This window comes from Mobula hypostoma, chromosome 6 (genome assembly GCF_963921235.1).
Source record: "Mobula hypostoma chromosome 6, sMobHyp1.1, whole genome shotgun sequence".
Classification (NCBI taxonomy): domain Eukaryota; kingdom Metazoa; phylum Chordata; class Chondrichthyes; order Myliobatiformes; family Myliobatidae; genus Mobula; species Mobula hypostoma.
The window spans coordinates 37,037,498-37,059,773 of NC_086102.1; the positions used below are offsets into that span (position 1 = coordinate 37,037,498).

The 22,276-nt window shown below is 38.7% G+C and overlaps 1 protein-coding gene across 9 annotated transcripts in view; it reads left to right on the forward strand.

Moving 5' to 3' along the window:
• LOC134347937 (HMG box transcription factor BBX) overlaps window positions 1-22,276 on the forward strand; it is a 165,677-nt gene that overhangs the window by 37,771 nt on the left and 105,630 nt on the right. For 7 of the 9 annotated variants that reach the window (XR_010018302.1, XM_063050596.1, XM_063050595.1 and 4 more), the window contains exon 2: window positions 209-279. The exons of the other annotated variants lie outside the window; for them this stretch is intronic. The gene's annotated coding sequence lies outside the window, so the exon portion shown is untranslated. The remainder of the gene's footprint in view (window positions 1-208; window positions 280-22,276) is intronic. 9 annotated transcript variants of the gene reach the window in all.

Genomic DNA, 22,276 nt, shown 5'->3' on the forward strand with positions numbered 1-22,276 from the left:
ATGGAATGGGATTGGGTTTTTAAAAACCATTAAAGAGAGAGAGGGAGTGTGTGTGTGTGTATCTCCTAATTCTTTGCAATAGCACTTTCACAAGTTAAAAAAATGGTACTGTATAGGCTCACAAATCTTAAGTGTAGCATCAGACCAGTTTATCAATCTTGTATGTATTTGGAATGAGTCATTTCATAAAATATCTGTTTCTTGATAGGTCGTGATCAAGTGAGAAGGATTTTGAAAAGATTCATCTTCATCACATCAATTTCCATTTTAATTGTTTGGGTAAGAAAAATGCAAATTGTTTTTGATGTACAAGTCCATCTAGACTAGAGTGCAATCCTTATTTCCAGGCTCGTAGGTTTGGCAGAAAACTCATTGGCATTTATCTTATGAAATTGTTCAGTTGACTATGATTCTAAATATTTCAGGAATTAAGATTATTGTTCTGAAGGTATTTATTACAATGGAGTTTTGACTACACTTGACCTCTACTTCTAATTGTTAATGCTATTGCTGTGAGAAATTGCTGATCATGTATTGAATTTTTAGTTGCTATGTTACAGTTCAGTCTTTTTAGATCTGTGATATTTATTTCCGTAGAAAGGAAAGCATTTTTTTCTGAAATTGTCTAGAGAGGTTGTGCCATTCATCAGTAGTGCTTCATGTAGACAAATTTTGAAGCAGGAAAATGGCAAAGAGCTCTACAAATTTCCAATAGTAATACTGTGGGTATAATTGAAAATGTATACAAGTTGAATCTGTTTAACCTTAACTTTTAAACTGTTTTCACATTATTGTTTTCATTTAAACAATAGTGTATTTTTATTAGCCCAAGTACAATTTTTAAGCTTGAAACAAGTTGTGAAATACATGTAATAGATTTCTGCATTGTTGGACAAAAACAAAAACCCCCTGGCAAGAGAAAGTGTATCCAGATATTCTCGTTTCTTACTGTACAGAATTTCCAACTGTGTTTAGCTGAAAAATTTCTGCAATAGTTTCTAGAAATCTGATGCTTTATCCGGAAGGCTGTTTCTGTTTTGATGACATACTTGTCTCTAATACCTATATTATATCAGGATTCAATTCTTATACCCACATTCTTCCTAACCAATTTTATTTTGATTTTACAAGTAAACTTGTTTCCAGCTACTTTGTTGTCCATATCAACAGGAAGATAGAATGATGTTATTACTGAGAGTGAATGTAGTTACAAGGTTTTTGTGAAACTAATTGTATGAAAATGTATTACTCTTTATTTCTATAAGAATAACATTTGAAATGCATAGTGGATTAATATTCAACAAAAGGATGATCTTTAATAAAAGAGGTGGCCAAAGCTGGCAAGATTGTTTTTGAATGTGAAGACAAATTTCATCACTTAGAGAGGTGTGAATCTCCAAAGCTTTATTCTAGAACATTGACAGCATTGTACAATTATCCAGTTTATTAAAGACTGTAAAGTAAGCATGTGTGGATACAAAGGGTATTGAGGAAAAGGCACAGAAAAACTGGATTTGTAGTCAATGAATGGCAGTTTCTCCTGCTTCTTAAATCTATGGTGTAATTGAATATTATAATAATCTGCCAAGTTATCTGGCATAATTGAAATGGGAAAAAAATGATCTGGAGAGTCAGAAGAGGACAGTGGTAAATGTTTCTCTTTTTCAAATAAGAAATAGTAAGCAAACCACAGAAGTCTTGTTTTCATTGATTGAAGTTTGTTGTATTTACCTTTTACCTTTATTTTACATATGGAAAATGATGAGTTCATTCTTGGTTTCTAGGCTCCATGATATTGCAATACACATTCTTGTGCATTTGGCTAAAAGCCAAACTGCACAGCAATGTAAAATATGGTGTTAAGCTCATTCTTGCATGCTGATGCAAGCTGAAATGACCCATGTTCAATGAATGGGAAAAATACCTTCATGTTCCAAGGAGTGTATACTGCAAATAACCTGTCCTGTTCCAACCACATTGGCATCATGGCTATGAAGGTTCACCAGAGGTACTCTCTCAGGAGGCCCAAGAAATTAGTCAGGTTCCTTTTGAACCTCCATCAATTTTTATTGATGCTCCATCCTAACCGGATGGCTCGGTATGGCAACTGCTGTGCCCGTGACAGTGTTTTTTTAAAACAACAACAATGACAGAGAGTTGTGGACACAGCTTGACACGTCACGGAAACCAGCCTCCACTTCTTAGACTGCGTCTACATTTTTTGCTACCTCTGTAAAGCAGCTAGCATAATCAAAGGACCCCCACAAACACTGGGCATTATAGCGCCTTGAAAAAATATTTAGCTCTCACAACTATTTTCATATTTTACTGTCTCATTTTCTAAATTTAAAATATATTGAAGTAGGATTTTTGAGCTAATGTACAAAACATTGTGCATCATGTCAAAACAAAAGAAAAATTCCAAAACCCATCAGCAATTTACTAAAAATTAAAAACCAAAATTGTGAAGCTGAGAAAGTATTCACCCCCTTTGTAATTACAATGCTAACTTTCCTCGGGTGCAAATATATACCACCTAATTTGAGGAACACCTGTTTTCAGTGAATTCATTAGAATAAATACCCCACCTCTCTGTAAGTTCCAACAATATGGTAGATTTTCAACAGATCAAACCAAAATGAACACAAAAGAGAATTTAAAATAAGTCAGGAAAATGATAATAGTCATAGTCATACTTTATTGATCCCGGGGGAAATTGGCTTTCGTTACAGTTGCACCATAAATAATAAATAGTAATAGAACCATAATAGTTAAATAGTAATATGTAAATTATACCAGTAAATTATGAAATAAGTCCAGGACCAGCCTATTGGCTCAGGGTGTCTGACCCTCCAAGGGAGGAGTTGTAAAGTTTGATGGCCACAGGCAGGAATGACTTCCTATGATGCTCTGTGCTGCATCTCGGTGGAATGAGTCTCTGGCTGAATGTACTCCTGTGCCCACCTAGTACATTATATAGTGGATGGGAAACATTGTCCAAGATGGCATGCAACTTAGACAGCATCCTCTTTTCAGACACCACTGTGAGAGAGTCCAGTTCCATCCCCACAACATCACTGGCCTTATGGATGAGTTTGTTGATTCTGTTGGTGTCTGTTACCCTCAGCCTGCTGCCCCAGCACACAACAGCAAACATGATAACACTGGCCACCACAGATTCGTAGAACATCCTCAGCATCGTCCGGCAGATGTTAAAGGACCTCAGTCTCCTCAGGAAATAGAGACGGCTCTGACCCTTCTTGTAGACAGCCTCAGTGTTCTTTGACCAGTCCAGTTTATTGACAATATTGTTAATAGAGAAGTCAAAATTTGAAGCAGGGTACAGGACTATCTCAAAGGCGTGGAGCTCAGTTCAGTCTATTGTGAAAAAGTGGGGAAAAAATACGAAACCTCAGCCACACTACTGAGAGCAGGCCACACTTCGAAACTTAGTCAACAGAGAAGAATGTCATTTGTAAGGAGGCTACCATGACACCAACAGTCACTCTGAGTGAGCTGCAGAAATCAGTGGCTGCAACTGGAGACGAAGTTCATAGCTCCACCATTTCTAAGGTCTTGTAGAAAAAGGGCATTTATGGAAGATTGGCAAGGAAGAAGTCCTGGCTTAAAAAAATGTATATCCTTGCCTATAAAAACTTTGCAAAGCGTCGCTTAGAAGATACTGTAAAAATGTGGGACAACGTCTTGTGATCAAATGAGACTAAAGTGGAACCTTTTTGGCTTCAATACTAAGCGTGGTATAAATCTACTACTGAACATCAGCTGGGTAATACTAACGCTACTGTAAAGTGTGCTGGAGATAGCATCATGCTATGGGGATGTTTCTCAGCAGTGACTGGAAATCTGGTCAAGATTGATGGGAAGATGAATACTGCTAAATACAGAGAAACCATGTGTAAAAACCTGCTAGCCTCTGCCAGCTAAAACTTGCCAGCCTCTACCAGAAAGCTTAAACTGGGGAGAAAGTTCGTCTTTAGTAGGACCTCCACCTAGTAGCGCACTGACAGAGCAGCTATGGAGTGGCTTCAAATGAAGAAAATTGATGTCCTTGACTGGCCCATTCAGAGTCCTGATCTCAACCCAATAGAATATCCCATGACCTCAAAATTGCTGTCCACCGCTGCTCCCCGCTAACCTGGCACAGTTTGAGCAAGTTTGCAATGAGCAATGGGCAAATCTTGTTCCATCATGTTGTGCAGAGCAAATCAACATCCCTGGTTGTTATACTCATTTATGTGAACAAAGAATTAGGGACTGAAAATTTGACAAGGCACTGTATCTCTTCTTCCCCCATTATCATAAGGCAGAAGATACAAAAGCCTGAAAACGCATTCGATCAGGTTCAAGGAACAGGTTCTGTTATTAGACGATTGAATGGTTCCTTTGTATGCTAAGGTGGAACCTTGATCTCAGTTTACCTCATTATGATCTTGCACCTTATTATCTACCTGCACTGTACTTTTTCTGTAACTGTAAAACTTCATTCTGTTATTGCTTAACCTTGTGCCACCTCAGTGAACTGGTGCAATGGTACGTAAGCCAAGATTTTCACTACACCTTGTTACATGTGGCAATAATGAACCAAGATATTAATTTTAAAAATTATAAGTTATCTAAAACTTGTATTTTTCAGTGTGGCTGGTGACATTGATGCTTTGGAAATAATTTGTCCTTAGTGAGAGATTTATATTTACTGAAAAGAAGAAACTGATGAAGTTTGAAAGAGCATTTTCAATTTCAGCTTAAATTGTGTGTTGCAGCACCTTATTGTATGCAGAGTCTATGGTCATTGAATTGATAATATATTTGATGCGGATTAAAATAAAAAAAATCTAATAGAAGGATTAAGCTTGAATACATGTATGAAGGAATTATTTGTACATAATGGCCTTTTCTGTGGATAGATATATCCTAGGTGGGTACACTGCTGTCTTTTTTAACAGATTGGGTATATATTACAAAGCGATAGTTGCCATTGACAACAGACATTTTAAGATCTTCCTCTGAGGTAGGAAGTCATACAGGTAATTTGGTGACTCTCGTTCAACCCCTGAGATTTGTGAGTTGTAAGATTTGTGCCTCTTTCACTCAAAGTTCCTTGTATGCCAATCACATTAGAAAATCCCTGCTCTGGAACCCTAAAAACTGTGGCATAGTGTAGTTCCATTATAACAAGTATTTCTATGTATTAAAAGTAAATTAAGTTCATTGCAAAACAGTATACAAAGTAAAAGAGACTAAGAAATAGAATCAAGGGTGAAGAATAAAAAGCAACTGAGAATATGACACATAATATATGTTGCTGAGAAATGTTAAATGTTCTATACAGAGAATAGTGTTAAATGATCTTTACAGAGGTCACTGAACATGGCACCTTTCCAAAATTCAGTTTCAGTTAGAAAAATATTCATTCTGGAATCTCAGACAAAAAGTAAAATCTGAAGTAAAAAAAAATCTGTTTATAAAGACCTAAACAGCTGTTATATTGATCTGATTAAACCTAATTCTTTCTGATGTTTTGTGTATGTACATTTTCAAAACTTCATGTTATCTTCCAGGTTTTAATGTTGGATCTCAGTGACATACTAGTGAAGTGTAGAGTTTGGAAGGAGACAATAACTCTGATTTCAAACAGAACGATTTTCCATTTTAGTTGGCTGAACTTGCGATTCTGTTTGAACTTTTTTCACCATGTATGGGAGCTGTTTTGCTATATGTAAACTTGATTCTAATTAGAAGAGAGGTAAATTATAACTCATTATCTAGTTAATTGTTTGGACTCAAGATAATCAGAGTAGTAAGTTGATATTATACCCTGTGCAATTATCCATATACACTGGGATGCACGTACCACTTAGTAATAAAACTTCAGTATGGAAGTTCTTGTCAACATAGTCCAGGTCAGTACTACAGACAGCGAGTACAGCAACTCTGCAAACAGGTGGACATAAACTGAGTCAGTCAATTGCAGCCCAGGCTCAAACAGAAATTAGCTGATATGATGTTGTCTTCATTCTCTCTTCCAGGTGAGATTAGTGAGGTCGGGCTTCCAGCTTCACACTTTCTGTTCTATAGTCACTTTCATTCAACACAATCACATGTTTAATTCAAGTTCAATTGTCATTCAACCATACATGAATACAGCCAAACGAAACAGCGTTACTCTGGGGCCGAGGCTCAAAACACAATACCAACAATCACACACAGCACAAGGCACACATAGCACATACAAGATATCAGTAAAATACACACAAAAAATCCTATAATCCAAGACCCTGAGTCCATGAATGTTGAAGCAGTCTGCAGTCGAACACAATGCAGGTTATTTCTGAAGGCATGTTAAAGTTACAAATTGATTGTAGTAACCACATTGTTAACTTTTGTCTTTTGGTTTTTAAAAAAAATTTTAAGTAAAAGAGAATCATATTTTAAAACTTGGTAATGAATTTTGACAATCAAAGGCAACTCAGCAGAATTTACATTTTGCTTTAAGGATGCTCCAAAAGCCCTTCAGAATGTTCATGCAGACTATTTATTAATTGCATTTGTCTGTGCACTACTGTGGTTTACTGCTTGACAGTGGTGAAAAGTGCTCAGAGTAAAAGTAAGGGTAGAAATAGGGTGAAAGAGCTGTGTGTCTGGTTACATAAAAGAAAATGTGATGCTGTTGAAAAAATGATTAGTTCATAAAATCTTAAAGATTATTTCTGAAGTTTCCAATAAAATGGACTGTAAGATTTCCAGAGTGTCTAAATGGTGCATTGCACACAAAATTAACATTCAGTTTTGTCGATAATAGAGATGTCATTAATGATGACAAGCTAAAATAAAGAGGCTGACATCTTTCATAAACTTCGTGGTACATTAACACAATAAGGGAATCAAGGTGAATAAAAGTAATAAGCCATTTGGTAAACTGTTCTACAAAAGAACTCCTCAGGGGAAATAACATGTATACCATGTTTATAGCAAGTATTTTGTAAGTTTTCTAAAAATAATCATTGCCAAGCAGTGTAAGCAATGTGAGTAGGGAATGATTCAAACCCAGAAATGCAAGAAAATCCTACTGTACAAGCCGAAAAGTGGGTGAAGTACTCTAAAAGCTGAAATGAAAATTCTCTAAGTATTTAATTGCCTTGCTCAAGCAATATTGCAAGAAAAGCTCTCAACATATTCAGCATATTGCACATAAAAATCTAATACTGATCATTCATTTCAAAGTTGCTGGTGAACGCAGCAGGCCAGGCAGCATCTCTAGGAAGAGGTACAGTCGACGTTTCAGGCCGAGACCCTTCGTCAGAACTAACTGAAGGAAGAGTTAGTAAGAGATTTGAGAGGGGGAGGGGGAGATCCAAAATGATAGGAGAAGACAGGAGGGGGAGGGATGGAGCCAAGAGCTGGACAGGTGATTGGCAAAGGGGATATGAGAGGATCATGGGACAGGAGGTCCGGGGAGAAAGACGGAGCGGGGGGGGGGGAAGAATGTGTGTATAAAAATAAATAACGGATGGGGTACGAGGGGGAGGTGGGGCATTAGCGGATGATAGAGAAGTCGATGTTCATGCCATCAGGTTGGAGGCTACCCAGACGAAATATAAGGTGTTGTTCCTCCAACCTGAGTGTGGCTTCATATTTACAGTAGAGGAGGCTGTGGATAGACATGTCAGAATGGGAATGGGATGTGGAATTAAAATGTGTGGCCACTGGGAGATCCTGCTTTCTCTGGCGGACAGAGCGTAGGTGTTCAGCAAAGCGGTCTCCCAGTCTGCGTCGGGTCTCGCCAATATATGGAAGGCCACATCGGGAGCACCGGACGCAGTATATCACCCCAGCCGACTCACAGGTGAAGTGTCGCCTCACCTGGAAGAACTGTCTGCGGCTCTGAATGGTGGTCAGGGAGGAAGTGTAAGGGCATGATTGGCGAGACCCGACACAGACTGGGAGACCGCTTTGCTGAACACCTACGCTCTGTCCGCCAGAGAAAGCAGGATCTCCCAGTGGCCACACATTTTAATTCCACATCCCATTCCCATTCTGACATGTCAATCCATGGCCTCTTCTACTGTAAAGATGAAGCCACACTCAGGTTGGAGGAACAACACCTTATATTCCGCCTGGGTAGCCTCCAACCTGATGGCATGAACATCGACTTCTCTAACTTCCGCTAATGCCCCACCTCCCCCTCATACCCCATCCGTTATTTATTTTCATACACACGTTCTTTCTCTCACTCTCCTTTGTCTCCCTCTGTCCCTCTGACTATACCCCTTGCCCATCCTCTGGTTCCCCACCCCCTTGTCTTTCTCCCCAGACCTCCTGTCCCATGATCCTCTCATATCCCCTTTGCCAATCACCTGTCCAGCTCTTGGTTCCATCCCTCCCCCTCCTGTCTTCTCCTATCATTTTGGATCTCCCCCTCCCCCTCCCACCTTCAAATCTCTTACTAACTCTTCCTTCAGTTAGTCCTAACAAAGGGTCTCGGCCTGAAACGTCGACTGTACCCCTTCCTAGAGATGCTGCCTGGCCTGCTGCGTTCACCAGCAACTTTGATGTGTGTTACTTGAATTTCCAGCATCTGTAGAATTCCTGTTGTTTGACTGATCATTCATTGATTAGAGATTTTTAATTGCCAGTTGAATTTAACCAGTTTTGACCATTAATCACCCCACTGTTCACAGTAATGAACCAAAACTAAAATTGGAAATTTCAAATTGTATTTCTAATGTAAACGTAGATTTTGAATTCAGGAAAAATAAGTTTAAAGTGCATATACAGTATGTCACCATATACAACCCTGAGATTCTGTTTCTTGTGGGCAATCTTAGTAAATACAAGAAAAACAATAGAATCAATAAAAGACCACATGCAACAAGACCAGACAACAACCAATGTGCAAAAGACAAAAACCTGTGCAAATGCAAAAAGAAAAAAAAATAGCAATAAATAAACAATTAATATCGAAAGCATGTGCTGAAGAGTCCTTGAAAGTGAGTCTATAGATTGTGGGAACAGTTCAGTGATGGGATGAGTGAAGTTATCCCCTCTGGTTCAAGAGCCTGCTGGTTGAGGGGTAATAACTTTTTTTTCCTGAACCTGGTGGTGTGGGTCCCGAGTTTTCTGTACCTCCTTCCTGATCCTAACAGCAAAGAGAGTGTGCCCTGGATGGTGGGGTCCTTGATGATGGATGCTGCTTTGCTGTGCAACACACCATGTAGATATGCTCAATGGTGGGGTGAGCTTTACCCATGATGGATTGGGCTGTATCCACTACTTTTTGTAGGGTAGTGGTGTTTCCATACCAGACCATGATGCAACTCCAACAATATACTCTCCACTGCACATCTATAGAAGTCAAGGAATCTTTGCAAATTCCTAAGGAAGTAGAGGTGCTGCCATGCTTTCTTTGTTATGGCACTTAAGTGCTGGACCCAGGACAGGTAACACTGAGAATTTTAAAGTTATTGACTCTCTCCACCTCTGACTCCCTAACGAGGTCTGATTCATGGATATTCTGTTTCCTCCTGAAGTCGATAATCAGCTCCTTGGTCCTGCTGACATTGAGTAAGAGGTTGTTGTTGTTGTGGCACCACTCAGCCAGATTTTCTATCTCCCTCCTATATAATGATTCGTCACCACCAATTGGGCCAATGACAGGGTTGTCGTCATCAAACTTAAATATGGCATTGGAGTTGTTCTTAGCATCACAGTCATAAGTATAAAGCAAGTAGAGCAGAGTGCTAAGCACGCAGCCTTGTGGTGCACTTGTGCTGATGGTGATTGTGGATGGCATGCTGTTACCAGTTCGAACTGACTGTGGTGTGCAAGTCAGGAAATCAAGGATCGAATTGCACAAGTAGATATTGAGGCCCAGGTCATGAAGCATATTGATTAATTTTGAGGGGGTGATAATATTGAATGCAGAGCTATAGCCAATGAAGAGCATCCTGATGTATGCATTTTCACTGTCCAGATGATCTGGAGTCGAGTGAAGCGCCATGAAATGGTATCTGTTGTTACCTGTTGTGCCAGGAGGCAATTTGGAGTGGATCCAAGTTGCTTCTCAGGCAGGAGTTGATATGTTTCATCACCCACCTTTCAAAGCACTCCATCACAATAGATATGCTGGAAATCTGAAATATCCTAGCTGAAGGTGAAAATGCTGATACTCAATTATTTCCCACTTAATAGGAATGTGATAGCTTTATGTTAATATACCAGGAACCTCTTTTCTGTAATACATCAGCACCTATTGCTAAAAGAGAAAGAAAACATATAATTGTTTTATTTGTATTTTTGTTCAATAATTGACCTTTCTCGTGTACCAAATATGAATGTGTAAGATTTAAAATTGCATTTAATTTCACAGAAAAAAAAATTGGTTGGGCTTAGTGTGGTGTGCGTCAAGTGTAGTTTCATAGTACTTATCTATAGCCTTGTATCCAGCAGTTAGACCATTTAGGGTGGGAAGTAAAAGCCACTGCTTTATCAAATAATTATTCCTTTCTAGTAACTAACAGTATAGACATGAGTACACAGTTCTGCTGCTAATTTTCATGGTTTCCTCTGATCTAGAAATACAGAATGTTTTGTCTATTAAGGTGTATCCTTAAGTGAGTATGTTAAAAATTCACAATTTCTAATAATACAGATCCTTCAATCTATGCTTTTAGAATCTTTTTCCAGTTTCTTGTTTGGTGGGTACAGCTATGGTCTCTTATCAACTAGCAAATTCATTAGTTGCAGTGTTTAAAATCTTGATTAAAAGTATTTTTTTAAATGACTGAATAAATTAAAGATGTGCTCAATTACCACAGTTGAAAGTTGTATTAAAGTATAAAATCATGTACTTTACTGACTATTCCGGCTTTACGTTGCCTTGTTTTCTGCAACATGCTGAGCAGGCATGTTACTAGCTACATGTGTTTAAATAATTTCATGAATATAAAAAGAAATCCTTTCCTAAGTAGAATGTCTAAGCAAAATGGATTGTGAACAGTTTTAAAATGGAAAGAAACAGTGTGAAGGATAGAGCTCCAAAAGTAAATGATGAGAAGTATAAAGATTCTGTAATCAATTTTGGGGATGAACAGAGATAATATATGGGTAACTGGCATTCAAAGGAAATGTTTGGTAGTTAGAAGCTGGAGTAATGTGATTATTAAACTGAAATTATAGCAAGAGTTGCATTTCAAAGTAATGACAGGGCCAAGGGTTGCAAATCCAGTGAATCAAACCTGTGTTTCTTAGGCCTACTGGATCCTGCAATGAACATTGGTGGTAGGATAAACCACAAATGGAATATCCACTTAGTTTGTGGAGATCTACATCCTATGAGCACGGCAGAGGCCAGAAGTCGAAGTTAAAGTTCATGTAGCCATCCTCCACTAGTAATGTGAGGGGAGTATTCATTTAACCTCTTTGCATTTGTATCATTACAGGTATCAGACTAGCCGCTTCATGTGGTGTATGATTAATAGTTGAATACAAATGCTAACCATAATCTGGCTGAGGTGCTGATAGTACAAATGTAACTAGTATTGGAACACAGGCTAAGTTTTGCTAGAGCAACTGTAAATGTCTTATCTACCCAATAAAGAGGAAATTTAGCTTTCACTGGGATTTTCTGGACAGTAGATCTGCCAGTTATTGTCCAATTAATCTACTTTCATTTTTCAGCAAAATAAAAGGAAAGCTTTAACATCATAATTACTTGTAGTGCTGTTAGGCAGGAAGCCCACTACTTGCATTTGCATTCAGACACAGAGCACAAGTAATGTTGAAATAATGTAGTGGGATCAGCAACTCTAAGTCACTTGCATAAAAATACCTCAAGTGAGATGACAGTGATACCAGTCTGAAGTGCTTCATCTGTCTGCATACAAGTGCCCCAGTAATTGCACTGGATTTGTCCTTTAATGCCACATTTTTCAAAATTAATAAAAGGGCAACGTAACATTGAGCTCCCACAGCCAGCTGATCACCTTGCATGTGCAACAACACATCTGCTCCTTCAGGATGAGGATCTGACTAGCATCACTGATAAAGCAGTTAGGTGGCCCTGCCAAGTTAATGATGTTTTGATGAGGTTAACGAGGTATATGAGTGAAGTCGAAGAACCATATGCACATTCTTTTGCAAGTCACAGACGTGGAAATGTATTGCCATTAATTTGTTCTTTCTGGTTCAAAGTCTTGGAACTCGCTAATAGCAAAGGAGTGTCTTAACAAAACAGAATCAGAATCTGGTTTATCATCGCCGGCGTGTGACATGAAACTTGTTAACTTAGCAGCAGCAGTTCAGTGCAATACATAATATAGAAGAGAAAAAAATAAGCAAATCAATTACAGTATACCTATTGAGTAGATCAAAAAACAGAAATACTATATATTTTTTAAAAAAGTGAGCTAGTGTTCAAGGGTTCAATGTCCATTTAGGAATCAGATAGCAGAGGGGAAGAAGCTATTCCTAAATCGCTTAGTGTGTGCCTTCAGGCTTCTGTACCGCCTACCTAATGAGAAAAGGGCATGTCCTGGGTGCTGGAGGTCCTTAATAATGGAAGCTGCCTTTCTGAGACACCGCTCCCTGAAGATATCCTGGGTACTTTGTAAGCTAGTACGCAAGATGGAGCCGACTAGATTTACAACCCTCTGCAACTTCTTTTGGTCCTGTGCAGTACCCCCCCCCCACCCCCGTACCAGACAGTGATGCAGCCTGTCATAATGCTCTCTGTGGTACATATATAGAAGTTTCTGAGTGTATTTGTCGACATGCCAAATCTCTTCAAACTCCTAATGAATTTTATCCACTGTCTTGCCTTCTTTATGTTAGGACCAAGTTAGGTTGTCAGAGATCTTGTCACCCAGGAACTTGAAACTGTTCACTCTCTCCACTTCTGATCCCTCTGAGGATTGGTATCTGTTCCTTCATCTTACCCTTCCTGAAATTCACAATCAGCTCTTTTGTCTTACTGAGGTTGAGTGCCAGGTTGTTGCTGTGGCACCACTCCACTAGTTGGCATATCTCACTCCTGTATGCCCTCCCGTCACTACCTGAGATTCTACTAACAATGGTTGTATCATCAGCAAATTTACAGATCGTTTTGAGTTATACCTAGCCACACAGTCATGGGTATAGAGACAGTAGAGCAGTGGGCTAAGCACACACCCCTGAGGTACGCCAGTGTTGATCATCAGCGAGGAGGATGCGTTATCACCAATCTGCACAGATTGTGGTCTTCTGGTTAGGAAGTCGAGGATTCATTTGCAGAGGGAAGTACAGAGGCCAAGGCTCTGCAACTTGTCAATCAGGATTGTGGGGATGATGGTATTAAATGCTGAGCTATAGTCAATGAACAGCATCCTGACGTAGGTGTTTGTGTTGTCCAAGTGGTCTAAAGCCATGTGAAGAGCCATTGAGATTGCATCTGCCGTTGACCTATTGTGGCGATAGGCAAATTGCAATGGGTCCAAGTCTTTTCTGAGGCAGGAGTTCAGTCTATTCATGACCAACCTCTCAAAGCATTTCATCACTGTGGATGTGAGTGCTACCAGGCGATAGTCATTAAGGCAACTCACATTATTCTTCTTAGGCACTGGTATAATTGTTGCCTTTTTGAAGCAAGTGGGAACTTCCGCCCATAGCAGTGTGGTTGAAAATGTCCTTGAATACTCCTGCTAGTTGGTTGGCACAGGTTTTCAGGGCCTTACTAGGTACTCCATCTGGACCTTCTGCCTTGCGAGGGTTCACTCTCTTTAAAGACAGCCTAACATTGGCCTCTGAGAAAGAGATCACAGGATCATCAGGTGCAGCAGGGATCTTCAGAGCGTGCGTAGAAGGCATTGAGCTCATCTGATAGTGAGGCATCGCAATTTTAAAAAGCTGGCTCTTCCCTGCCATCTGATAAGACCACAAGACAAAGGAGCAGGAAAAGGCCGTTCAGTCCATCGAGCCTGCTCTGCCATTTGATCATGGCTGATCCATTTTCTTCTCAACTCTATTCTTCTGCTTTCTCCCCATGACCTTCCATGCCCTGACTAATCAAGAACTATCAACCTCCACCTTACATACACCCATTGACCTGGCCTCCACAGCAATCAATGGCTTCGAATTCCACAGATTCACCACCCTCTGGCTAAAGTAATTCCTACTCATCTCTGTTCTATATGGATGTCCCTCTGTTCTGAGGTTATGCTCACTTGACCTAGAATACCCCACTATAGGAAATGTCCCCTCCATATCCACTCTTTACTTGAGGACAATTAGGACTAGTGCAGTCACCTTGCCAGCAAAATTCGCATGCCATGATGTCGTTAATTGAAAAGGTGCATTTAGCAATATACTTATTATCCTCTGAAGATGATTACAATAAAAAATAGGTCATGGAACAGTTTATAATAATTCAATCATTTTAAAACATTGTTTTATTATGTGTTCCTAACTGAAGGAAGCCAAATCCAACAAATACTTTTCTACAGGCATAACTCTGATACTGCAAGATTAGAATGAATTTAAATAATAATATTAAAGAATATTATTGAAAAGCTTCAAAGCTTTTTATTTCCACCTTGGTGCCAATGGCTGATTGTATTGCTTTGTCAGTCCCTTTCTTGAAACTCCTAGCTCAGGATTTTCACCTCCAGAGCTAATTCTCTGTCTTCTTGCTGTGTTGCATCTTGCTCATTGCAAATATTTTATCTTCACAACAGAAAGGTGCAACAAGTTTAAAACACCCATTTACCCCCACCCAACACTGGTCCTGACTTTGCTGAACTCCAAATGATCCTTCTCCAAAGCATAAAATTTCATATTTGCTTTCTTCAAAATCCTCTAATGCCTCAAACCTTCATATCCATATTACATATAGATACATAATTTACAAACATTTTGTTCTGGACCATTTAAACCAATTTTTACCTTGATATTGCTGTAATTAACACCTTGGACTCTACTTTAATTGCATTTTTAAAATAACAGATACTGAAATGTTTACTTTTGGAAAGAATTTGTTTACCACCTTAATCCCTCTGTGCAGCTTTTCATATTTTGTTTCTGTGAAGGAACATTTAAAATGTTCTACATTTAAAGGTGTTGCACACTAATCTGCTTCTTCAACAGTTTACTTTAGTGAATGAACCAGATTCTGTAGATGTTTATCAGGTTAATAGCAATTGATGATGAAATGACTCTAGGCTAGAAATTGTGAAAATCTTTGAAAATGCAGTAAACGTTTGTATGTAATTTCAAAATCTGTTCAAGTGGGATATTCAGATTTTTGTGCAATTTGTTACAATTAGTAATCTTAACTCCAGAATAATTTAAGCACTAACTCATGAAATGTTTGATTGTTTGTGTTTTGAGCCCCTGTTCAGGCCAACTTCGTGTGAGACTGAGATGCAGAGCAATTGGATGTCCATAGTGAAGATGGGCAATTGGAAGCTGCAAACTAGGAGTTCAGAAACAAAAGCAAGGGAAATCAGATCCATTGATTGTCATAATTGAATTGTTATATTTGAACGTGCGCAAATATAGAATGTGCAGTTGAACTTATAGTACAGTTGCAGATCAGCAGGTATGATGTAAGCATCACTGAATCATGGCTGAAAGAAGAGTATAGCAGGGAGCTTAAGGTCCAAGGATACACATTATATCAAAAGGATAAGCAGGAAGGGATGGGGGCAGCATTTCTCTGTTGGTAAAAAATGAAATCAAATCATTAGAAAGGGGTGACATAGGGTTGGAAGGTGTTGAATCATTGTGTATAGAGTTAAGGAACTGAAAGGGGGAAAAAAAATCGCTAATGGGAGTTGTATACGGGCTCCCCAAACAGAAGTAAGGATGTGACCTACAAAGGAAGTTAGAAAATGCATGTCAAAAGGGCAATGTTACAATAGTCAGAGACATGAGAGAGGTGTTGCCCAGAATTGATTAGAAAAGAACATTGGCAGGGATGATGTCAGAGCAGCAATGGGTGGAATTTCTGGAAATTCAGAATAAATATACATCCCAAAGAGGAAGTAATATTCTAAAGGCAAGATGACACAACCGTGGCTAACAAGAGAAGTCAAAGCCAAAATAAAAGCCAAAGAGAGGGCATATAATAGAGCAAAATTTAGTGGGATGTTAGAGGATTGGGAAGCTTTTAAAAACCAACAGAAGGCAATTTAAAAAGTTATTAAGAAGGTAAAGATGGATTACGAAAGTAAGCTAGCCAATAATATTAAAGAGGATACCAAAAGTTTCTTCAGATATGTAAAGAGAGGTGAGAGTGGATAGTAATTGGGGATAACGAAATGGCAGAGGAACTGAAGAAGTATTTTGCATCAGTCTTCACTGAGGAAAACACTAGCAGTGTGGTGGAAGTTCCAGGTGTCAGGGTTCATGAAATGTGTGAAGTTGCCATTACTAGAGAGAAGGTTCTTGGGGAAACTGAAAGGCCTGAAAGTAGATAAGTCACCTGGACCAGATGGTGTACACCCCAGAGTTCTGAAAGTTGGCTAAATAGATCATGGAGGCATTAGTAATGATCTTTCAAAAACCACTAGATTCTGGAATGGTTCCAGAAAACTGGAAAATTGCAAATGTCACTCCATTCTTCAAGAAGGCAGAGAGGCAGATGAAAGGAAACAATAGGCCAGTTAGTCTGACCTCAGTGGTTGGGAACATGTTGGAGTCAAATATTAAGGATGAGGTATTGGGGTACTTGGAGGCATATGATAAAATAGGCCGTAGTCAATGTGGTTCCCTCAAGGGAAAACTCTTTGAAGAAATAAACAAACAGGACAGACAAAGGAGAATCGGTTGATGTTATGTACTTGGATTTCCAGAAGGCCTTTGATAAGGTGCCACACACAAGGCTGTTTAACAAGTTAGACCCATGGGAATCACAGGTAAGATTCTAGCATAGATAAAACAGTGGCTGATTGGCAGGAGGCAAAGAGTGGAAATAAAGGGAGCCTCTTGTGGTTGGTTACCAGAACTGGTGGTGCTCCACAGGGTCGGAGTTGGGACCAATTCTTTTTATGTTATATGTTAATGATTTGGATGATGGAATTGATGGCTTTGTTGCAAGGTTTGTAGATGATATGAAGATAGGTTGAGGGACAGGTAGTTTTGAGGAAGTAGAGAGGCTACAGAAGGACTTAAAGATTAGGAGAATGGGCAAAGAAAAGGCAGATGGAATACAGTGTCAGGAAGTGTATGGTCATGCATTTTGGTAGAAGAAATGAAAGTATTGACTATTTTCTAAATGGATAGGAAATACAAAAAACTGAGGTGCAAAGGAACATGAGAGTGAGTCCCTGTGCAGGATTCCCTAAAGGTTAATTTGCAGGTTGAGTCTGTGGTGAGGATGGCAAATGCAATGTTGGCATTCATTTCAATAGGACTATAATTTAAAAGCAAGGATGTGATGTTGAGACTTCATAAAGCACTGGTGAGGCCTCAGTTGGAGTATTTTGAGCAGTCTTGGGCCCCTTATCTTCGAATGGATGACCAAAATTGGAAAGAGTTCAAAGGAGGTTCACGAAAATGATTCCAGGATTGAATGGTTTGTCATATGAAGAGTGTTTGATGGCTCTGGGCCTGTTTTCACTAGAATTCATAAGAATGAGGGCTGAGCTAACTGAAATCTATCAATGTTGAAAGGCCTTGATAGGGTGGATGTGGAGAGGATGTTTCCTATGGTGGGAGAGTCTTAAGACCAGAGGAGACAGCCTCAGAATTGAATTGAAGGATGTCCTTTTAGAATGGAGATGAGGAATTTCTTTAGCCAGGGTGTGGTGAATCTGTGGAATTCATTGCCAAGTCTTCTTGTATATTCAAGGCAGATGTTGATAGGTTTCTGATTGGTTAGGGCATGAAGGGATACGGGGAAAAGGCAGGAGATTGGGACTGAGAAGGAAAATAGATCAGCCATGTTGAAATGGTAACGCAGACTCAATGGGCCAAATGGCCTTATTCGGCTCCTATATCTGATGGATTGTGAGTAAGAAACAAATGGAAATCCTTTTGAAGGCATCAGAGATTCCTGAGCCCGTTTTTAAAAATCATGATCTTTGTAAAGGTACTAAGCTAAGCCATGGAATAAAAGATTTTGATGGATTAGCCAATTTAGTGACAACTTGTATACCTGTAACTGTAAAGACAATGTACTTTTGTCTTTGTTTCTGATTTCGTATTTTCCCAACTTCTCAATACCTGACTGCTAATTGTAGATATATTCTTGAATTGCTTGAAAGGCATGTATCCTGTTAATTTTGATTAACTGAAACAAATAGTAAAATAGTTTGTATAGTTATTGAATGTAAGCTAATAGTTCACTCCTGGCCATGATGAAATGGTGGGGCAGACTCGATGGGCCAACTGGCAGAATCCTGCTCCTATATCTATTGGTCTTTTGTTGGAAAAGCTATTATTGTTAAGTGAAAAATGAATGTTAAATTGGTATGGACAATCTGAAGATGTTTCCATTCATAAGTAAAGCTGACCAATGTCTCACAACATCTTGAACACCTTTGTAAAATTTGTATAAAGTGAGTCCCAGTTTACTTTAGAGTACAATAACAACGTACTTTCTACTGATGGAATCAATGTATTTCAGATCATTTGAGTATGAACATTTATTTTCATTAGTCATTAAAAAGACTTGAGATTGTCTTATAAAAATTCTTTGTTCTCAAATTCTGTTTCTAAAAAAAATGCGTATATTGTGTGAAATCAATGACACGGGTAAAAGCTGAATACCAAGCAAGGGTTAAAACAAAATGCAATGGCAGCAATAAATAACTGAAAATGAAGATTTGTGATAAAATGAGACATGGAGTTTAATGTGTAGTTAGATCATGTTTGACACTGCAGCATTCTGAACAATTTGTGTATTGAGCCAAATGAATGAAATAAAACCATCGAGGAGTTACCTAATTAAAAGTTACAAAAATACTATAATAGGCTTGTCACACAATCTTGGATCTGTTTCATCTCTTGCTTTTCTTATCCCATGGAGTTTTTGACCATCTTGGCATGGTGGGATATAACAAAAGTCTGGCTAAAATCCATGTAATCTTAGTAGACCAGATTAAGCATATTGACCTCTCCCTGTTAGCACTTCAGAAAACTGAACCAAGTTAATCGGACAGAACCTTCTATTAACAAATCCATGCTGGCTGTCTTAATTAATCTGTTTTGTAAATGAAGGCATATGCAGCCCGTTCAGAATCTATTCCAATTATTCTGATTTCAATTAATTCCCTTTGGAATTCTAAACTAAATGACCTGTGATTATTTGGTTTATTGCCTTTTTTAAAAATTGGATGTTTGTGAAACTTGTACAATCTTCAAGACTACTACTTTAGCTAAGGAGGATTGAATGCTGACGGTTAGAACTTGACCAATTTCCTCTTTTGCTACTGTTAATGGCTTCTGATATATTTTATCTGGCCCAGCTTTATCCACTATATTCAAGCATAATACAGTAAATCTCCAATAGTCCACTGTCTGACCATTCCAAAATCCCATTATGTTCAGCATCTTGCCCACCCAAGTGATATTTATTGTATTCCCCATACATTCACTGGGGTCTTGGTTCCCATGCTTCCTTTTACTTATAGGGGCCTGGTTTCCATTCTATTCCTGGGTTTATCGTGTTCCCCTTCCATTCACTGGGGCTCCATTTCCTGCGCTGTCTTTAAATTTGCCAGGACCTTGTTTCCCCATCCCAACTTTAAGCTTGCCGACTTCACTAAGAATTTGAGTACAAATATTCAAGTGTCATTTTGCAAGTGTACAAGACCACCGAGAATATTGTGCGAAGAGTGTAACTAAGCCAGAGAGGGTGCAGAAGAGTTTCATGAGAATTTTGCTGGGTCTCTAGGTCCAGTTTTATAAAGAGAGGCTGGGGAAGCTGGGACTGTTTTTCCTGGAATGAAGGAGACTGAAGGGTAATCTGATAGAGGTTTATAATATCATGCACAGATGTGGTGGATTATCAAGAATCATTTTCCTTGGGGTCAGCGGGGGGGCGGGGGGGGAAGAACCTAAAACTATCGGGCATAGGTTTAAGTGGAAAGGGGAGTGATTTAAAGGGGACCTGAGGGACAAATCTTTTACATACAGGGTCTTTGGCATAGGTGTGAGCTGTCAGAAGAGGAGGTAGAGGCTGGTGTACTTGGAATGTTTAAAAGATGCTGGGACCAAATGGAGGCAAATGGGATTTGCACAGGAAGGCACTTTGGTTGGTGTAGATGGGTTGTGCCAAAGCGCTTGTTTCCATGCTGTATAACATTTTTAAGTGGTGAATTAGAATATGTTTGATTATATAATAACATTAGATGGACTAGAAAATCTGCTAGTCCTGTACTACCAGAGCCCTGAGCATGCAAAATTAACAGAGTTTTATTATAAACTACTTACTACTTCCCCTCTTTCTATGTTTATCTGTCCAATATTTCAAACTCTTAAGCATTTATTAGTGTCAACATTGCCCCCCTCTTTTCTGAAGACAACTGTAATGGATCTTTTTTTTGAGATACTTAAAGGCTGTCATTATTTTTCATTTGGGGGCCACTACCCTACCCCACCACTCAATTGGCTGCTTGAACTTAATGTTCTTCCCTGAATCTTTGTGAATTCTGTGGTCTAGCCCTACTTGTATCATTGCTGTACATTGGATGTGGTAGGATGGGCAGTGTTAGTGTCAGGGCACTGGGGGAGTGTAGAGGTTAGAGGAGGTTTAAGGAGAGGAAGACGATGAAGTGTGTTGGAGATGAGCAGCATGCTGTCTTCATAAAATTGATTTTTTTAATAGTGGCTGAGCAACAAGCTTTGGTTAACTATCTGTCAAACACGTCACAAATATTCAGTGGTTTTTATTTTTCCCTGATATTTCAAAATACTCGTAAGAGAAAAAGCAAAACAATTTCTTAAAGTGAAAATTTGAAATGATTTTATCTCCATGATTCAAAAGGTTATTGATATCCTGTTATCTCTGATGTGATTCAAACCATTTTCAAATATTTATCAGCCCAATAATATATTAAAGCAAGCAATGTACTGTAGATTGGTAAAATAGTTTAAATAAAAGTATTAACCAATTTCAGTGTTTCATTTCCAAAGGAATGGAATTGAAAATGAGAGAAGTTATGTCACAGTAAATGTATAGATCTATGCCTCGATTATTTGAATACTGTGAGAGGATCTGCTTTCAGTATTGCAAAAATGAGATGAAGATATTTAAAGGGAAATGAGGAAGCTTAAGGATCAGAGTCTATATCTGCAGTGAGACTGAACACGTTTTCTGTCTTTTACGAAAAGCAACAGACTGAAAAAGAATTTGATAGGGTAGAGGAGAGATGTTTCTTTCCCTTGGGGACCTTAAACTAGAAATCATGGATAAACAGCTAATAAATCCAGGAAATAAACTGCTTCGTCCAGGGACTGGCTAAAATGTGGAGCATAACATTAGGAAAACTTGAGGTGAATAGTATGGATTAGTTTGAAGAAGGAGGAAGCTGGAGAGAGAGTGTTGGTATGAAGGAAGAATGCTATAGGTCACTGAAGTGAATTTTCTTAAGTGCTACAAACTCTATGTTTAAAAGGCCTGAACAGCAATACAAGGGAATATAACATCTATTGATATGTTCCTTGAATGGGGAAGAGTAGAAATGCAATTTGGAATGGTGCAAAACCTTTAATTGAGTTTCAGAAAGCTGAGTTATTACTTTTTAAAAAGTTTCTTAAGTTCATTGTAGATTTCAGAAACTGTATAATATCACTTTATTTGCGGCAATCTGGTTGATAAGCTTTTAAGTACATTTCTTTATTTAAAAAGGTTGGATTTTGAAATTGAACATATCAAGGGCAGGGAGGCAATTAAAGCCTGCTGGAAAGGAAAGTTTGAAGATCTGACCAGCTGTAACTCTGTCCTTGATATGAGCTCCTTGATTCCATCCCACGGACCTTGCTACCATACCTGACTAATAAGAATTCAAGAAAGGCATATTCCAGCTAAAGAACAAGAAGTGCTTGGGAGCAGATGGTATCCCTGCTAAAGTTATTGGAGTTTGTGCTGAAGAACTTCAGTTATATTTCTACAATCTCATTGTCCACATCTTGGAAGAGGAGGATATGTCAGACAACCTCTCAATTGCACTAACTGTCACCTTCAAAATAGATTTGGTTCAATAGAGTTTAGATTTAGATTATGAGGACACGCAGTCCTCTTTTACTACAGAACTCCTGAGTTAACTACAGAAAGATCTAC